Consider the following 17735-nt stretch of genomic DNA (forward strand, 5'->3'; position numbering starts at 1 on the left):
GGTTCGATTATGACTCCTGGCCCCGAAACGCCCTGCGACACGTTCCCCTTGCATGACTCCGTACTCATTTTATAGACATGTTGCACATATCACCACTGTTTTGACCTTGGCACTGTTTTCACTTCATGAGCTGGATTTGCAGCGTTCCCTAGATCCCCCCCCCCTCCTCTCCCTCCTTGCCCTCCCCCTCCCGTATCAGCCTAATGCACAACACAGGTGTGAAGCAACACTTACCCTGGTGATGGTTGCACTGCCTTCTCCTTAAGGCCATTGCATAGCCCCCCCGCCTCATGATTCCCCCCTGTCCACACGCAAGATATGGTGGTATATCACGTGGGAGTTTCGTTTTGTTTGATGTTTATGTTGGTTATTTTACAAAAATTATAAACCTCAAAGCCCGTTGCTCGGCTATGCGGCACTTCCAGAGCCATCTTTCTACTTTGCATGTTATCCAATTATGCCAGTTTATATCGCGGCCGGCCCGGTCGGGTTGTAGGCGGCATGCTGTGTCTAACTTCAGTGATGTTGTCCTTCTAATGCTGGGCATGTTATGAACCGATTCTATAGATGCTGCCGGCCTGTTGTCACAGGTTGTAGGCGTGAAGCTGTGTATTGCTTTATCCTTGTTGCCTATAAAGGTTTCACAAAAAAAATAAAAAAAAATACATAAAAAAATAAAAACCTTGATTTACCAAATGTAGACATCAAATGGATTGGCCAAAGAGGATTGAGATGTCATCAATTGATACCATTGGTGGAAACCTTTTTGCATCTGCCACACCCTCACCTCATAATTCTGCACTGTGGTGGAAATGACTTAGGCACTTTGACTGGGGTAGGTCTGGAAATGCTTTTAAAGGACACCTTTGAGCAATTGATGACACTTTTTCCTTACACTGCCTTGGTATTTTCCAATATATGCCAAAGACAGAAATGGAAGTGGTCCAACTAATTTTGTCCACAATTTGAGAAAGCACAGAAACATGTGAATAAATCTGTTACTGCTTACATGAGAGCCTATGTAATGGGTTCAGTATACAACAATGACTTGTGTTACAACATGCAAGATATCTACAGAGGAGATGGTGTGCACTTCTCAGATGAGGGGAATAGAATATTCCTCCTGAATTTAAGACTGTGCATTGGAACCTACTTGTAGCCACAGAACCCAAAAGCTCTTTTCAGGGCTACCCTCCCTCTGATCACTCAAAATGATTACTTTACTCTAACTTTTGTCACTGTTTTTCACCAAAGTACGCTCCCCGGTACGCGTACCGGGCGCTCGCCCCGCGAAAAATAAAAAATAAATTGTTTTTTTTTACCTATATGGGCCTCCTAATCCCCCCTCAGAAAACCTAGGGGGTCAGGGGGTGTCTACCGTGTCCCCTTTTACCCATTCCCAACGTTGTTTGTCCTCCATCTTGTGTCTCAAATCTACCGAAACACAAGATGGAGGACTCCCGTAGCGCTGCCGGTACGCGTACCGGGGCGCGCACCGGTAAGCGCTCCCAAAAAATGTTAAAAGTTAATTTACATAAAAACCACTGGAGAGACTTTCACCAAATATAGAATAGGCCCTACTACATACCAGTCCCTACCATTTTCCCAAATTTGGTGGAATTCCATTGAGCCATTTGAGCTGTAGCCCTGTCTAAAAATCCTGAGGTAAATTACATGACAAAAACACATATGAAGTGTTAGGAATTACAAACAATTAAAATGTTACTTTCATTTTCTACTTTTTTTCCTGACATTTGATTGGTTATGTACATGAATATAAATGAAAAATGAGAGGGTAACACGGCCATTTTGACTACACCTACCTGAGGTACATCTTGAAAAAATGTTCTCCATTTATCTTCATCACCTTTTAATAAGGTAAGATGTTAATTTGTAAGGGGCACTTTAAGTTAATTTGTAAAAACGTTTTCTGATAGTTATTTACTGTCCCTCTGTTATAGTTATAGATTGATATAGGCTTCTCTGTTATAGTTATGAAATTACTTAGGCTTCTTCACATACACTTTTTTGATATTTCTACTTTCTACCTGATACCATACACTGCCCAAAGATAACTTCAGTGTTAAAAACTCAGAAGTACCTTTCTAAACTTAAACCCAACACTGCCCTAACTCTACTGATATATTTATTTTTAATGCAATTTACAGCAAGAAAATGGAAGGAGAAGCAAATATTTCTTTCAAAATAGTTCTTCAAAACAATCCTGAGGAAGACTTTGACTTTATGGATCAGTCTCTAGACGAAGAGTTAGTTAATTGTGTGGAAGAAATGGAATCATGGACTGAAAATTAGGACATTCCTGATGATATAATGTTGGAAGTGTTATTAAATTTTGAAAAATCAGAGCAATACATTTTTATTTAATAATTAAAAATTGTTCTAAACATTATTCTTTTTTATATGTAATTCAGGAAATAGTACCAAAATTAATATAATATAAAGTGAGACTTATAGTATACTGTGCAACTTTTTTGTGTTACATAGTAGTTTTGCTCATAGTTACTTCCTTTCTCCCACTATATTATCTCCAATGTGTATTTGACATCTCTTTTTCATCTCCTGCCTCCATGTTGTTTCTGCTTGCCTGACAGACTATGGTATGGATTCCATATACCACAATAACTTCTGTAACAACATGCAATATATCTACAGAGGAGACGGTGTACATTGAATTTAAGACTCTGTATTGGTACCTACATGCTGGTACTTAAATCACCCACACAACACAACAACTCTATGCAAAGCTACCCTACCTCTAAGCACTTTAAATTATTATTTTACTGTTTTACTGGGTTTTCCCCATGGTACGCTCCCCGGTGCGCGTACCGGGCGCTCCCCCCGCGAAAATCTGATTTTTTTTTTTTTTTTGCCCCGCGGGGCCCTTTTATGGCTCCCACATCAAACCTAGGGGTCAGGGGGGTCTACCCTGCTCCTTATGGTCATTTCCCCCTTTCTTTTTGCCACCTCTTGTGTCTCGATCCTACCGAGACACAAGATGGCGGCTGCTCCGGACTGTTTGGAATGTTGACAGACACCCGAGAGCCAATCAGCTTTCCGCGCATGAACTCGCGTTACGCGCCGGGTGCGCTCCCCGGTACGCGTACGCGCTTATAGATATCTATATATTTTTTTTTAACCTAAATTACTCAAAATCCACTGGATCACATATCTTGAGACATAGCAAAGGCACATCGGGCTACCAGTCCCTACAATTTTGCCAAGTTTGGTGGAAATCCATTCAGCCGTTCGGGCTAAAAGTGAGTCCAACCGCCCTATGGAAATTAACATTGGGAAAACACGTTTTGGGACCCCCCTTTTATCTCGGCCCCTGCTTGACGAATCCCCCCGAAACTCTCAGGAAAGGAGCGGAGCGCAGCGAGGCATATTTAAGGAAAATTACAGGCAGATCCCTCAATCTGCGCCAAAGTTATTCCCAATAGAATGTTGCGGATTTCCTATGGAAAACAATCCTAACTATAACTACCTACTGGCGACCGCCAGTAGGCAATATATATATATATATATATATATATATATATACACAGATGTCTAAAGATCTCTGGTTGATGTTCTACATCTCAGGTGTAGCTGAGATATCTCGTCTGTCTGTTTGCATGTCTGTGCACACTTATAAGACCAAGAGTATGTGTTCCCGTTCAGCAGCTGCATTTGTGTGTTTGGTCTAGGTGCTAGAGCCTGACCAAAACAGAATACCAAGGGACATTGGTGATTGACCTGAACAGAAGGGTCTGTGTGAAAGTACAGTGTGGCATAAAGCAAAATGCGTGTGTGTAGTAACATTTACAAAGCACAGTGAAGACTGTCACTTGCTCAAACTAACAAAGGGATAAAATGACAATGAGCCTTCACAGGACACATGACAAAGGTAAAAGAGAACAGTGCAATCACTCAATAAATCTATGTACATGCTGGCCTTATTTGCGAAACCTTAAACACAACAAATGAAAGTGAACCATGTCCTCACATTTGCCCCGTATTATGTGCATCAGATGTCTGTGTAGGGAGATGTATTTCGCCCAAACAGTGTCCTAGCTTCCATAAAACACCTAGAGTTTAAACTGTGTGTTTGGTAAATTGCTTGCACTCAGACTCCACCATAAAAGCTACCCATCTCATATTGCACAAGACCAAAGCAAAAAATAGTCCCCTAGCTTGTGTAAATTGCCTAGTAATGACTGGGAAGACAGAAAGAGGCGCTATGTGAGTGCATGCATTTATTGTAATGGAAAGTACTGTCTAATAGTTACTAGTGAGCTGGTAAATGGAAAAAAGTTCAAGACTGTGAGAAAGTGACTTTATATATACTGGACCAGAATAAGGTACAGCGTGTAAAGAGTCCACAAACCCCAGAGGTATAACAGAGGTTAAAGCCAGGTGTGACCTTACTCTCTAAAGTGGTAACTTGGTCAAGCAGTCAGGCAGTACGCGAGGACAGTGTAAAGCATTTGATGTACACACTCAGTCAGCAAAAGGTTTCACACACTCAAAGACTGAACTCCAGGCCTATTGTTTTTATATCAAAAGATATAGTTGTTTCATTTCTAGAACCAACAGGTATCAAACAAAATGTACTGTTCTCAATATGAGCGGTCTCAGATGAGTATTTTGCAGAAAGGCAATAAACTTTGTAAAGACAATAGGTACAGGGGTTGCAGTAGGAAACACAATTCTACACACAATTTAGCATTGAGCTCAATGGATTTCCTTATATAAAACAGTTGATTACTTTGTAAATTTCTTTGGTAATTCCAGGACTGGCTCCTAGGTTCAGTCCTGTGGTCTAAGCTGAAAACAGTTTAGCAAAAACTTTTTAGGTATTGTAGTGATTTTTCAGTAATAAAAAGCTATTTTAAAAGTTCACACTTAAAAACTTTTTAACAGGAATCTAGCAATGTTATCCAATGGGAGAAAATTCAGGTTGCAGGTAAAGTACGATCTTGTTACTCTTGTAATCCAGTACTGGTCTCCTGGGGCCAACAGTAGGGTCTCAACTCAAAACAGGTAAGTAATTACGTTTCAGTATTTCGTATGATTTTTAAAGAATATTTCTAGTTTTCAAAAGTAGACAGAAGAAATTTCATAGAAAAGCAGACAATGGATTCCTATGGAGAAAATACATGTTACTAATAAACCCGGTAAGGATTACTTTTGCGGCTCAGTACTGAGCTACAAGGCACAGTACTGGTCACAGGTGAGTACTTCGGAATTCGGGAGATTTTATATGAATATTTTTAGTTTCCAAAACTTCACACTTAGAAGCTTTTTCGAGTCAAACCAGTCAATGTTAACCAATCAATGGCAGGTGAGTAAGTTATAGGTTTCCAGGTGAGTACTTGGCTGGTGAAGTTAGGGTTCTGGGTGTAGACTCAGGGGTCCCCCAGGGTCAGGTAAGTACAGTCGGTGCACCCCCAGCGGCACAGGGGCGGCCGGGTGCAGAGGTAGTTAGGCCCAATGTTATCCAAAGAGGGAAGGGGGGCCTCCATTTGGTGGCTGCTGGCTAGAAGGCCACGCGGCTGTGGGAGCTGGGCTCCTGGTCACTTGCTCAGGACAAATGGGGAAGTAGGATAGGGCACAGGTTGCACTGCCAGGGGCACTCGGGTGGCTGTATGCAGGGTGCTTTTGAGCCGTCGGGCGCTCAATGCTATTCAATGAGAAACCTGAAAAGGGAACAAAGGCTGCAGGCTCGGGGACGAAGGATCTTCTGGAGCGACCAACACTTCGAGGGGTAAGATGGGGTCTTGAAGGATAGGTAGGCACCCAGGAGTTGGGCACAGGGGGCCGTGGGGCGCCGGGTGCAGGGGTGTCTTTTGAGGTCAGGAAATCTTACCCCCTGCTGGTCGAGGTCGGAGGGGTCCTCTGTCCTGAGGCTGCAGGCGTTGCCGGGGTCCTCAATGAGGGTTTTTGGGCACTGGACTTTGGGTCCCAGTCACCGGGGGGACGTCCTCGTGGTCCTGGATCACTCGGGCATGGGCCGGGCTCGTCGGGTGCAGAGTGGGTTGGTCCGGAGATTCCTGGCTGGCACCAGGGGTGTTGCTGCAGCAGAGCCTCTGCTGATGGGAGTCCCAGGCTTTAAGAAGGTCAAGGCAGGCAGATCCTCTGGGTGTCCCAAGGTTGCTGTCCGCAGGAGTCACCAGGATTAGGCAGGAGCAGGTTCCAGGATCGACAGGCCGGTAGGGCTGGAGCCAAGTCAGTTTTTGTCGTCCTGTTGTTAGCAGCTGCACAGCGGGTTTTATTCCTCTTGATCTTCTTTTCTTATCAGGATCTAGTTAAGGAAGGTTCAGGGAGCCCCTAAATACTGATTTTAGGGGTGTTACAGGTAGGGCAAGGGCATGGACCAATAGGTCCCTGTCCGGGAGTGGGTACACCCCCAGCCTGCTTGTCTCCTGTGGGAGGGGGGCAGGAGCCTAGCTGTGATTGGGCAGGGCTCCCCATCTTCAAGATGGCCGGATCCCGAGGTCGTGCTTCACCTCGTCTCTTCCACCTGAGGGGTGATGTTGGCACCGGCTGGCACCCCCCCCTTCCTGACGTAGTTGTTCCCGCCAGAGTGGGGGTCAGGATTGGTGGGGGCTAATTGCTGGGTACAGCAAATGGTCTGGAGAAGCTCACAGAGATGGAATGCCTTTGAAGCTTCCCCCTGCCCATCCTGGGGGCGGAGGCCTAGCACCTTGTGCAGTATGCGCATTGTTGCAGGCCCAGGAGAGCGGGGGGCTCTCCACCCAGGGGTCCAGCAACATGTCTGCAGTGTGGCAGCCTCTGCAGCCACTCAGCCGATACCTGGATTGTGGTTAGGTTTCAGGGGGCATCTCTAAGATGCCCTCTGTGGTGCATTTCTCATTAAACCCCACACTGGCATCAGTGTGGATTTAATGTGCTGAGAAGTTTGATACCAAATTTGTCAGTCTTCAGTGTAGCCATTATGGTGCTGTGGAGTTCGTAATGTCGACCTCCCAGCACCATATACTCCTAATGGCATCACTGCACTTACAGTGCCCAGGAATGGCCCTGGGTACTGTAGGGGCACAGGGCTCATGTACCTGTGCCCTCACCACTGGCATAGTACACCCAGCAAGAGAGGTGACTGATGAATGCCAGGGCAGTGGCTTTGTGGCATGGCACACAGGGATGTGTGACATGTCGACTCTTTGTTTAGTTCTGTACTTAGGCACTCAGCCTGCAAAGGCAGTGCGTGGGTGCCAGGGTACAGGGCCCCTAAGGGTGGCACAATAAGTGCTGCAGCTCTTAGGGGTCTCCTCTGGTCACCTTGCCCTGGGTACCTAGGGTACCATTTACTAGGGGCTGACAGGTGGCCAGAGATGCTAATTGGGTTTCAGTGTCAACACAGTTTTAGGGAAGGAACACCGGCCCTGGGTACCTCGTTGGCAGGAGCCCAGGGCACACTCTGTTAAGCACATCAGCAATCAGAAAAAAGTGGGGGCAAACCAATGCAAGAAAGATGGCACTTTCTTACAAAGACTCTATCTGAGCCAGATGAATGGGCATCCCAATATGGTACCGCTCACATTACCCTGAGGGTTGAAGGAGTCAAAGAATCTCCATATACAGATACATATTAAACAAGCATTTACAATGCAATGGTCTCGGCATCATTAAAGGTAGAGCTATTGGCATTGCTCATGACATTTTTTTTTTCTTTAAATCATAAATAAATGGCATTGTCATTTACATTGTCAATACACACCACTCTGCACTCACCAGCACTGCACTGCACTCACCTGCACTCACCTGCACTCACCTGCACTGCACTCAACTGCACTCACCTGCACTGCACTCACCTGCACTGCACTGCACTCACCTGCACTGCACTCACCTGCACTCACCTGCACTGCACTCGCCTGCACTGCACTCACCTGCACTGCACTGCACTCACCTGCACTGCACTCACCTGCACTGCACTCACCTGCACTGCACTCACCTGCACTCACCTGTACTGCACTCACTTGCACTGCACTGCACTCACCTGCACTGCACTCACCTGCACTCACCTGCACTGCACTCACCTGCACTGCACTCACCTGCACTGCACTGCACTCACCTGCACTGCACTCACCTGCACTGCACTCACCTGCACTGCACTCACCTGCACTGCACTCACCTGTACTGCACTCACCTGCACTGCACTCACCTGTACTGCACTGCACTCACCTGCACTGCACTGCACTCACCTGCACTGCACTCAACTGCACTGCACTCACCTGCACTGCACTCACCTGCACTGCACTGCACTCACCTGCACTGCACTCACCTGCACTGCACTGCACTCACCTGCACTGCACTCACCTGCACTGCACTCACCTGCACTGCAATCACCTGCACTGCACTGCAGTCACCTGCACTGCACGCACTGCACTCGCCTGCACTGCACTCACCTGCACTGCACTCAACCTGCACTGCACTCAACCTGCACTGCACTGCACTCACCTGCACTGCACTCACCTGCACTGCACTCACCTGCACTGCACTCACCTGCACTGCGCGCACTGCACTCACCTGCACTGCACTCACCTGCACTGCACTCACCTGCACTGCACGCACTGCACTCACCTGCACTGCACTGCACTCACCTGCACTGCACTGCACTCACCTGCACTCCACTGCACTCACCTGCACTGCACTCACCTGCACTGCACTACTCACCTGCACTGCACTGCACTCACCTGCACTGCACTACTCACCTGCACTGCACTGCACTCACCTGCACTGCACTAACCTGCACTGCACTCACCTGCACTGCACTGCACTCACCTGCACTGCACTCACCTGCACTGCACTGACCTGCACTGCATTCACCTGCACTGCATTCACCTGCACTGCACTCACCTGCACTGCACTGCACTCACCTGCACTGCACTGCACTCACCTGCACTCCACTCACCTGCACTCCACTCACCTGCACTCCACTCACCTGCACTCCACTCACCTGCACTCCACTCACCTGCACTCCACTCACCTGCACTCCACTCCACTCCACTCACCTGCACTGCACTGCACTCCACTGCACTCCACTGCACTCCACTGCACTCCACTCGCCTGCACTCGCCTGCACTCGCCTGCACTGCACTCACATGCACTGCACTGCACTCGCCTGCACTCCACTCCACTGCACTCACCTGCACTGCACCCACCTGCACTGCACTGCACATACCTGCACTGCACTCGCCTGCACTCCACTGCACTGCACTCACCTGCACTGCACTGCACTCACTCGCACTGCACATACCTGCACTGCACTGCACTCCACTGCACTCGCCTGCACTGACCTGCACTGCACTGACCTGCACTGCACTGACCTGCACTGCACTGACCTGCACTGCACTGCACTCCACTGCACTGCACTCCACTGCACTCCACTGCACTCACCTGCACTGCACTCACCTGCACTGCACTCACCTGCACTGCACTCACCTGCACTGCACTCACCTGCACTGCACTCACCTGCACTGCACTCACCTGCACTGCACTCACCTGCACTGCACTCCACTCCACTGCACTGCACTCACCTGCACTCGCCTGCACTCCACTGCACTCGCCTGCACTCCACTGCACTGACCTGCACTGCACTCACCTGCACTGCACTCACCTGCACTGCACTGCACTCACCTGCACTGCACTGCACTCACCTGCACTGCACTGCACTCACCTGCACTGCACTCACCTGCACTGCACTCACCTGCACTGCACTCACCTGCACTGCACTCACCTGCACTGCACTCACCTGCACTGCACTCACCTGCACTGCACTCCACTCACCTGCACTGCACTGCACTCCACTGCACTGCACTCGACTGCACTGCACTGCACTCACCTGCACTGCACTCACCTGCACTGCACTCACCTGCACTGCACTTACCTGCACTGCACTTACCTGCACTCCACTGCACTCACCTGCACTGCACTCCACTCCACTCCACTCCACTGCACTGCACTGCACTCACCTGCACTGCACTGCACTGCACTGCACTCACCTGCACTCCACTGCACTCACCTGCACTCCACTGCACTGCACTCACCTGCACTCCACTGCACTCCACTGCACTGCACTCACCTGCACTCCACTGCACTCACCTGCACTCACCTGCACTGCACTGCACTCCACTGCACTGCACTGACCTGCACTCCACTGCACTGCACTCACCTGCACTGCACTGCACTCACCTGCACTGCACTGCACTCACCTGCACTGCACTGCACTCACCTGCACTGCACTGCACTCACCTGCACTGCACTGCACTCACCTGCACTGCACTCACCTGCACTGCACTCACCTGCACTGCACTCACCTGCACTGCACTGCACATACTTGCACTGCACTGCACATACCTGCACTGCACTGCACATACCTGCACTCTGCACTCTGCACTCACTACTCTGCACTCACTACTCTGCACTCTGCACTCACTACTCACTACTCTGCACTCACTACTCACTACTCTGCACTCACTACTCTGCACTCACTGCTCACTACTCTGCACTCACTACTCTGCACTCACTACTCTGCACTCACTACTCACTACTCTGCACTCACTACTCTGCACTCACTACTCACTACTCTGCTCTCACTACTCACTACTCTGCACTCACTACTCTGCACTCACTACTCACTACTCTGCACTCACTACTCACTACTCTGCACTCACTACTCTGCACTCACTACTCACTACTCTGCACTCACTACTCTGCACTCACTACTCACTACTCTGCACTCACTACTCTGCACTCACTACTCACTAATCTGCACTCACTACTCACTACTCTGCATTCACTACTCACTACTCTGCACTCTGCACTCACTACTCTGCACTCACTACTCACTACTCTGCACTCACTACTCTGCACTCACTACTCTGCACTCACTACTCACTACTCTGCACTCACTACTCTGCACTCACTACTCACTAATCTGCACTCACTACTCTGCACTCACTACTCACTACTCTGCACTCACTACTCACTACTCTGCACTCACTACTCTGCACTCACTGCTCACTACTCTGCACTCACTACTCTGCACTCACTACTCTGCACTCACTGCTCACTACTCTGCACTCACTACTCTGCACTCACTACTCTGCACTCACTACTCACTACTCTGCACTCACTACTCACTACTCTGCACTCACTACTCTGCACTCACTACTCTGCACTCACTACTCACTACTCTGCACTCACTACTCTGCACTCACTACTCACTACTCTGCACTCACTACTCTGCACTCACTACTCACTAATCTGCACTCACTACTCACTACTCTGCACTCACTACTCACTACTCTGCACTCTGCACTCACTACTCTGCACTCTGCACTCTGCACTCACTACTCACTACTCTGCACTCACTACTCTGCACTCACTACTCACTACTCTGCACTCACTACTCTGCACTCACTACTCTGCACTCACTACTCACTTCTCTGCACTCACTACTCTGCACTCACTACTCACTACTCTGCACTCACTACTCTGCACTCACTACTCACTACTCTGCACTCACTACTCTGCACTCACTACTCACTACTCTGCACTCACTACTCACTACTCTGCATTCACTACTCTGCATTCACTACTCTGCACTCACTACTCTGCACTCACTACTCTGCACTCACTACTCTGCACTCACTACTCACTACTCTGCACTCTGCACTCACTACTCTGCACTCACTACTCACTACTCTGCACTCACTACTCTGCACTCACTACTCACTACTCTGCACTCACTACTCACTACTCTGCATTCACTACTCTGCACTCACTACTCTGCACTCACTACTCTGCACTCACTACTCTGCACTCACTACTCTGCACTCACTACTCTGCACTCACTACTCACTACTCTGCACTCACTACTCTGCACTCACTACTCTGCACTCACTACTCTGCACTCACTACTCACTACTCTGCACTCACTACTCACTACTCTGCACTCACTACTCACTACTCTGCACTCACTACTCACTACTCTGCACTCACTACTCACTACTCTGCACTCACTACTCTGCACTCACTACTCACTACTCTGCACTCACTACTCTGCACTCACTACTCACTACTCTGCACTCCCTACTCTGCACTCACTACTCTGCACTCCCTACTCTGCACTCCCTACTCTGCACTCACTACTCACTACTCTGCACTCACTACTCTGCACTCACTACTCTGCACTCACTACTCACTACTCACTACTCTGCACTCACTACTCACTACTCTGCACTCACTACTCACTACTCTGCACTCACTACTCACTACTCTGCACTCACTACTCACTACTCTGCACTCACTACTCACTACTCTGCGTTCACTACTCTGCGCACTCACTACTCTGCGCACTCACTACTCTGCGCACTCACTACTCTGCGCACTCACTCCTCTGCGCTCACTCCTCTGCACTCACTCCTCTGCACTCACTACTCTGCACACTCACTCTGCACTCACTACTCTGTACACTCTCTGCACACTCACTACTCTGCACTCACTACTCTGCACTCACACTCTGCACTCACACTCTGCACTCACTACTCTGCACTCACTACTCTGCACTCTGCACACTCACTCTGCACTGTGCACACCACTGATATCATGGAATCTTCCACCACACTTTCTAAAACTCTATAGTCCGAAGCATAATAGGCACAGAACCAAAAGAAGGGTAGACATTGCTTAAAATAATCTTATTGTATTTATGAGAAGCAAAAGCGAGACTGTGAAATGTGCTGAATATCAGTTTGTTACGAATCAACAGAGTGGAGTTAGAGACCCAAGAAATAGTAATTTAGAATCCGGGTTAGAAGGAGTAGTAATCACAAGCTGAGGATCAATGGGCGCGAAACAGCGTGGTTGGCGCGCAGGAGACGCAGCGTGAGCGTGCACATCAGCTGAAGATCGCCGGAGAAGACACCGAGTCTGCCTGCTGCCCTGACTGACCCGCTGCGGAGGGAAAGAGCCCGGTGAGTGGGGGTAGAGGGGGGGGGGCGGCAGAGAGGGAGTGGGCAGAGAGGGAGGGTGTGTGTGTGTGTGTGTGTGTGTGCGTGCGTGCGTGTGTCTGTCTGTGTGTGTCTGGTGTGTGCCTGCCTGCCTGCCTTTGTGTGTGCGCGTCCACAGACCCTGGTCGGCTCGTGCACCGCTCTGTACTCCCTTGCGAGCTTACTCGGCGACAATAGTTCTCGTTGCCGAGACCTAAAAAGGGAGGGAGGGGTGCGCGCCTGCAATCCCAAATATGGAAAAATGGGACAGAGTGCGGCTAGTGGCAAGTATGGCAAAGAGGCAGCAGAGTGTGATCCTTGCTGCTCAAAACCAAAAGATTACAGAAAGAAAGCAGTAAAGGCCAGCAAACCTTCTAAAAAACAAAGGGGCATATTATCAAGAATGGCATTAAAATTATGGCCCTTTAGCGGCAGGAAACGGGTGCCAAATCGGCGATAATGGTCTTGATAATATGCCCTTGTGAATTCCCATAGTAGCCCAGGTTCTGGTGTGAACCTGGGCTTCTTTGGGAATTCACAAGGGCATATTATCAAGCCCATTAACGCCGCCGTAGTAGCAAGTTCCTGACGCTAAAGCGGCGATAATTTTAACGCCGTTTTTGATAATTGCCCCAAAGAGTCATGTGCATATTGGTGTGGGTTTCTAATAGCATTCCCAGGGACAAGTACCATACAAAACTCTGAAAAAACAGACCAAAGACTCCCGCCCGCGACTACAGAACAGGTGAGTCAGCGAAATAACAGAAGAGTAAAAATGCAGTGTCCACTGCACTTAAGGGACGCTGCCCAAAAAATACATATACAGTCAGTGGGCCTGTCTAGTGTACAGTCGCACTCCCTGATCACCAGAGACACTGGTACCTGCATCGTCAATGCGGGAAACCTCCTGAGCATGCCTGGCAACAGTGGAAGCACCATCCAATCTTAATCCTAAAGGGTCAACGGTGACTTTGACATACCAAAAAGTGTTTTGGAGACCCTGGGAGCCTATGGAAAATATGGTTCCAGCTACGGATCCTATGAAACTAAAGAAATGTGCCCATTAACAGGTGGCCCCCACATGGGGGAGTAGAGTAAACAGACCAGTTATGTAAGGGTCAATGACTCGTTTTGGGGCCTGTATCTAAACATTACATGTGACCAAGTGATTAAATATCTGATCACGCTGTTATGTAAACTGGCTTTATACACTGCAACCAGAACAAGGCAAAGTATTTCATATCAAGCAAGGTGCGTCATATGAAAATGAGTCCTAAAATGTGAAACAAACTGCAAATGCCAGCTTGGTGGCGACTGGGATGGCCAAAGGAGCAGGCATATGATTATAGTAGTTCCAGGGGATCAATGTAGCAAATAAGGGGCCAAAAGGGTTGGATCAGGTATTGTGCAAAAAAGTAGGAAGCAAATCAAATCAACCAACCCCCCCCGTCTAAACTTTGCCATCCGGATTACTTGTCTCTCTAACATAATCAAAACATTGGAGTGATTGCTAGAGATCCAGATGAGGGTATAGCGTCAGTAAAAAGTGCCTTATATGAACAGAAAGCATGCCAAAGAAAGGGTTACTGGCCAGCGAGTAGACTTCTATTATCATAGGCTTGTCCATGGAATGTCATCACTCAAACCCAGTTTGTTACTTTTACGTCTAAAGAGCCAGCGTTGCTCCCTGTGAAAAAGGACTCGGTTTTAGGTCTCCATACTTAGTGAAAAATGGGACTCGTCTAGAACCACCCACCTAATGTTGTCCTCCATGTGCCCAGATGAGAGATAATGTCTGGTGAGCTTAGTGTTAGATTTCTTGCATCTTACTGAGCTCCTGTGTTTTTCTATCCTTGTTCTAACTTTGCTGGTGGCCATTTTAATATATAGCAGTTTACAGGGAGACGTGAGGAGTTAAATGAAACCTTCAGTCTGGCAATTAGTATGGTTAGAAAGTTCCTACCGTGTCCTTAGGCCAAGGTCAAGCTAGACAGTGGATTGTGTCAACTGACATTCTGAACAAGAACCGTATAGAAAATTTCCCTTATTTGGAGGCAAGGACCAAAGAGTTTCCTGGTTCATCCTGTAAGGGGTGGACCGGGGTCAAGTGTAGACCACTAAGTCTCCAATATTCTTACTCTGTTAAGTGCAAACAGGGGTTTAGGTGGTGTTTTGTCTCCTGTGTTGAGAATTTTCCAAATTTTTTTTTGACACATACTAGTCTATCTGCTTTGCTTTTAGGATCAGTCTAGAGAAGAGCTTCTCTTTTATTGTTCTTGGCTCTTTTTGCCACCCTGTGGATAAGCTCCTGTGGGTTTTGTCTCTAAGCAAGATGGATACTTAATGTAGTTGTGTGTCCCTTGTATTTTTCAATTTCTGTGCAGTTCCTTCTGATCCTTGGGAACTTGTCCACTGGTAAGTTGTTCCGAAGTGCTTGTGGGTGAAAGCTATTGTAGTACAATTAAGAATTGTGAGCCGTTGGTTTCTTATATAGTTCACAGTATATGCCTCCATCTTTTGTGTAAAGCATAAGACCAGGAAGTGAAGAGCCACATTGCTGTACTCACAGGTGAATTTAAGATGAGGGTTCCTCGCATTGAGCCATTCAGAGAAATTATTTAGTGAGGTGAAATCCCCTTCTCTGACTACCAAGATGTCCTCTATGTATCTCTTCCACACTTTGAGGTTCCGCTGGAAGGGGTTTACAGCTAGATAGATGTGAATGGATTTGAAACTATGAATGTAAATATTAGGCATACTCAGGGCAAAGGTACTACCAATTGAAAGCTGCCTATAAAGTTGGTTCTGGAATAGGAAAACATTTTCTTTCATGGCAATCATTGCACACGCCATCACAAAAGAGGTTGGAGTCAGATCATCCTGCTCCCTCTGTTCCACTAATTCCTTGACGGGCTGTAAAGTGTCATCTTGTGGAATATTCATATAGAGTGATTCACTATTGTAAGATACCAGGTAGTGCTGCTGGGGATCAAAAGAGATAACAGCCAATACAGTGAGTAAGTAGATGCTTATTGTCCTGTGGGTAGGAATTCATCTTGGTGACCATCGGTCTTGAGAACCAGCCAACAAACTGAGAGAGAGTTTTTAGCAAGGAGACAATGCCGAAGACAATAGGTTTACCTGGTGGTGGTCATCTCGGTTTATGGACCTTTCCTACAATATGAAAATATTGAGTCCTCATGTGAGTGTTCAATAGGAACTCAGATTCACCTCTAGTGATCCATCCAGCATTATTCCCACTTTCCACCAAGGTACTGATGGTCTTTTATAGTCTAGGAGTGGGGTCCCTTTGCAATGATGTATAGTGTTTGGTATCACTCAGTTGTCTGAGACATTTCTCCTGATAGGTCTGATAATCCAGGATCACTGTGACATGCCTTTATCTGCTTGTTTTATCACAATCTCTTTGTCAGCCCCCAGTGACTTCAAGCAATCCAGCTCCTCCCTGGAGAATTTAAAATGGGGTGTTTGGCTTGGGTTTTCTGAGTCCCAAACTCTTTAAGGACCACCTTTTGAAAATGTAGCAACCTTGAGGGAACCAAGTGTAGAGGTGTGTTAAAGGAGGTCTTGTTTCTCACACCAATGATAACATCATTCTCCAGAACAGTGTTCCCAGCTCTGTCAAAGTAGAAACACAAATGTATCTTGCAGATAAATTGGGACAGTTCATTATGAATTTTGAAAGGCTCAATGTCAGCATTTCTGTGCACTGGAGTTTCCAAGGTGACTCACACTCACAGATGTATTTCATCTTGAATGGAGCTCAGTACTCCTGTATTCCTTTCCACAGATGCCCACTGAAGCCCAGAGTTCTCAATGAGATCAGTAGTGACCAGGCCAAAGTCATCTTAGTGGCTCCGAATTCGGCAAGGAGAGTTTGGTATCCCAAACTCATGAGCAGCTGTCCTCAGATAATGCTTCCCCTTCAAGAGGATCTCCTGTCACAGCGAAAGGGCAGGGTACTGTACCAGAACCTGTATATTCTCCATTGATATGCGTCGAGACTGAGCAGTGACAGTTGACGGTGTTGGACCTCTCTCTCGAAGTTTGTGATGCCATTCTGCCAGCCAGGCATTCCTCCATGAAAAAGATTTACGGCTGCTCAAGGGACAAGTTTGCAATTTGCTCTACTTCTTAATCTGTTGATTCTTTGCATGAGAAGTTCTGTTGTTTGCTTTATCCCTTGCCGAGCAAGGCCATGCTTTGGCACAGTTAATGGGTACCATTTTACCACTACAGCCTTTTTATGGTTGCCAGATTAACCCTTCTTGTTTAAGTCACCTGTGATGACTTACTTCTTGAAAGGTTTGCAGCATATGTTCCCCCCTACGCTCTTCATTATTCCCCAATGGGATCTTAATTTAGTCCTTACCTTTTTCAATTGTTTACCATTTGAGCCTATGTATAGCTGCCCTCTAAGACTGTTGACCATTAATACATTCATCCTTGTGGCTATAAATTCTGCTAGGAGGGTTAGCGAGTTACAAGCGTTTTCCGTTAATACTCAGTACACCTCCGCTTTCCCAGATAAATGGGTCCTTTGAACCTGTGCCTCCTTCCAACCAAAGGAGGTAATGCCATTTCATGTCAGGCAGATCATAACACTGCCTACTTTCTTTGCCCCCTCCCTTATCTTACCAAGGAAAAGGACAAACTCTACCTTCTACACCAAAAAGAGCATTGTCATTTTACATCGAT

General features: G+C 47.6%; 1 protein-coding gene across 2 annotated transcripts in view; it reads left to right on the plus strand.

Annotated features, from left to right (window-relative positions):
• Positions 1–17735, plus strand: part of LOC144826880 (A.superbus venom factor 1-like) — a 1649148-nt gene that overhangs the window by 338550 nt on the left and 1292863 nt on the right. The gene's annotated exons all lie outside the window — the stretch shown is intronic.

Source organism: Lissotriton helveticus, chromosome 1_1 (genome assembly GCF_964261635.1).
Source record: "Lissotriton helveticus chromosome 1_1, aLisHel1.1, whole genome shotgun sequence".
Lineage (NCBI taxonomy): Eukaryota > Metazoa > Chordata > Amphibia > Caudata > Salamandridae > Lissotriton > Lissotriton helveticus.